This window comes from Dipteris shenzhenensis, chromosome 5 (assembly GCF_047967505.1).
Source record: "Dipteris shenzhenensis isolate YYH24624 ecotype China chromosome 5, Dip_SZ_1.0, whole genome shotgun sequence".
NCBI lineage: Eukaryota > Viridiplantae > Streptophyta > Polypodiopsida > Gleicheniales > Dipteridaceae > Dipteris > Dipteris shenzhenensis.
The window spans coordinates 56090282-56093785 of record NC_141600.1 but is presented as its reverse complement, the minus strand read 5'-3'; positions in this window follow the sequence as shown (position 1 = coordinate 56093785).

The following is a 3504-nucleotide window of genomic DNA, read 5'->3' as shown; positions in this document are numbered from 1 at the left end:
ATCTGTAACAATAGCAAAGTAATGTAACTAAGATAACAATTTGAAGTTTCAAGAAAGAGAAAGTGGGCAAACAGACAGTAGACGAGAAACATCTTACTCTACGCCAAACAGGATCAAGGGAGCAGTTTTGGAAAAGGAAGGCAGTTGCACAATGAGGCAATGGTGTAGAATGGTAGACCTTTCGCACGAAAGGCGGCACAATATTTGAAAATTCAAAGGAAGGTGGAAGCGGGAAGGATCTTGTCAGATAAAATGTCAGTTTAGATTCTATCTTCTTGTCCAAAGATCTTCTACGAATAAAAAACCAATCTCCTCATTAATGTAGCACGCTTGTACTTACATAAAGTATTGTTTCTTTTTTCTATTTTCTCTTATTTTCGTGAATTTTCAACGTTACGTTGGCCTTCTATTGATTGGTTGAGAGCTTATTTTTCCAAACCGTAAAAGGCCCCAAAATGAGCTCCCTTTTTTCCTAATGACGCACGCTCAGCTAGATCACCCGAGCTCTGATACCAGTTGAGAGTGCTCTCAATGGAAGCGAGAACGGAAGAGGGAGAGAGAGAAACAGAGAGCCACACAAGTTTTGGTGGGTGCAGAACCACCCTAATCTTCTTTTTCATTCATTTATATGTGTTTGAGTATTGTACATAACTAGGGTAAAGGCAATGGAAGCAAGAACGGAAGAGGGAGAGAGAGAAGAGAGCCACACAAGTTTTGGTGGGTGCAGAACCACCCTAATCTTCTTTTTCATTCATTTATATATGTGTTTGAGTATTGTGCATAACTAGGATAAAGGCACAATGACCTTTAACCCCCACATATATGATCAAAGTGATACAAGAACTAGAACCCACTTCTTTTGAGCAAGCCATGGGAAAAGAAAAATGAGAGAAAGCCATGGATGAAGACTCGGGGGGGTCACTCATCATATGTAACCCTATCACGTGAGTTCAACAGAAGGATTTTTTTTATTTCTAAAGTTTACAGAAATAAATATACATAAGGGACTATTTAAAATAGTTTTGGAAAAAATTTACAGATTTGTATAGAAAAGGGGTACATTTAATTAATAAAATTTTTTACAAATAAGGGACTTTAAATATAGGCCTTGAACGCACGTGATATAGAGGGTTTATACATAGTGACCCCCCCGAGGATGAAGAAATGGATGCCTTGGAAGAAAATGCTACATGGGAATTGGTGCCTTTGCCTAAAGACAAGAATGCAATTGGCTGTAAGTGGGTTTATAAGGTGAAGCACAATGCAGATGGTTCGGTGAACAGATACAAGGCAAGATTAGTCGTCAAGGGGTATGCACAGACATATGGCATTGATTATGAAGAAACATTCAGTCCGGTTGCAAGGATGGCAACCGTAAGAGCAGTCATTGCTATGGCTACATCAAAGGGATGGTCTTTACATCAGATGGATGTAAAGAATGCCTTCTTGCATGGTGATTTGCAAGAAGAGGTCTTTATGGAGTAGCCACTAGGTTATGTTCATGCTGCTCATCTTGAGTTTGTTTGCAAGTTGAAGAAAGCCTTGTATGGCTTGAAGCAAGCACCTAGAGCATGGTCTGACAAGATAGGACAGTATCTTGTCACTATTGGCTTTCAGATTTCCAAGGCAGATTTCTCACTTTATGTGAGAAAAATAGAGAAAGGTATTATGCTGCTTGTCATTTATGTTGATGATTTGATCATCACAGGTGATAGTGATGAAGATATCCTTCATGAGAAAATGCTATTGAAGCAGAAGTTTGAGATGTAGGATTTGGGAGAGCTGCGTTATTTCTTGGGCATTGAGCTGATTAGATCACCAAGTGGGATACAGCTCTTACAGAGGCAGTATGGATTGGACATGTTGTCCAAATATGGGATGACAGGCTGTAAGCCTATTTCAGTTCTTTTGGAGCAGAATGTGAAGCTGAGCGCAGATGCAGGTGAGCTTCTGGTGGGAGACCCTACTATGTACAGATGCATAGTAGGAAGTTTGATTTATATGACTATTACCAAGCCATATTTGAGCTATGCTATTGGATTGGTAAGTCAGTTTATGCAGGCTCCAAGGAAACCACATTTGGATGCGGCTAGGCGCATACTCAGGTATGTGAAGTCCACATTGTAGTATGGACTATTTTATGAGGCTAGGGTTCGGATACAGTTGCATGGATACACTGATGCTGATTGGGCTAGTAGTATTTCTGATAGATGATCTACCAGTGGATATGTGTTCTCTTTTGGGAGTGGTGCAGTCACTTGGAGCAACAAGAAACAGCCTACAGTTGCCTTGTCAAGCACAGAGGCTGAGTATAGGGGTGCAGCAATGGCTGCATGTGAGGTAGCTTGGTTGCATAAGCTACTTTATGATATGCATCCAGTTGTCATTTATTGTGACAATATGAGCAGTATACACTTGGCAAATAACCCAGTCTATCATGCTAGAACAAAGCACATTGAGGTGCATTATCACTATGTGCGGGAGAAGGTTTTACTAGGTCTTATTGATCTAGTTTATGTCAGCATAGAGGATTAGATAGCTGACATATTCATGAAGGCATTGGGCGCAGAGAAGCTGCGCAAGTTCAGAGACCTGCTTGGTGTGCAGGAATTGGGATTGAGCTCGAGGGGGAGTGTTGAGATATCGAGCTCCACTCCTGATATGCCAGGGTGACTGTTGTGCATTTATGTCACCGACTTGTTAGCTACAGATGCGGTTGGTACACTGCCCATGAATAATAGCTAGATGACAGCTATCCTTATGTACTCTAATTCGTGGCTCAGTTAGTATGTCACCTTAGTTAGCTGAGTTTGCTTGAGACCCACATATAGGGTTCTTCTATTTATTTGTACTGGAGTTCTTTTGGCTTTCACAACTAAGAAGAGGAAAACTGTTTTCAGCCTCCACCTTTATGTGTATTCCCCCATTGTGTATGTGAGAAAGCCGCAAGTGAGACTCCTTACGAGCTCCTTACTTATCTCCCACTATCTAAACATTCCTCCCATCGATCAACCAATGGCAAGTGGAGAACTCCCGTAGACACTCCTACATTTGAAGACACATGGCCAAGCTTCAGGGAAGAACCTAGGAACTTGAGACTTGGATTGGGTATGGATGGTGTGAACCCATTTGGTCTGAAAAGCACTTCTTATAGTGTATGGCCAGTGATATTGGTGAATTATAATATTCCACCCTCTATGGCGATTAAGAAAGGACATGTTATGTTATCCCTTCTAATTCCAAGGAAACATAAAGTCAAAAATGCTAATGTTTATCGGGAGCCTTTGATTGATGAGCTAGAGTTATGGCATCAAGCTACATGACGTGAGTAGGCCTCCCCCGTCATGAGACTTCAACCAGACAGACACAACAGATTGATGATAAGAGAAACACATAAGATTGCGGCATCATTGCTAGCTTTGAGGGAGCCAACAGAACCATGGATGATTATTGTGGCATAATCTAAGATATTATTAAGCTTGACTTTCGACACTTCTTTGTATA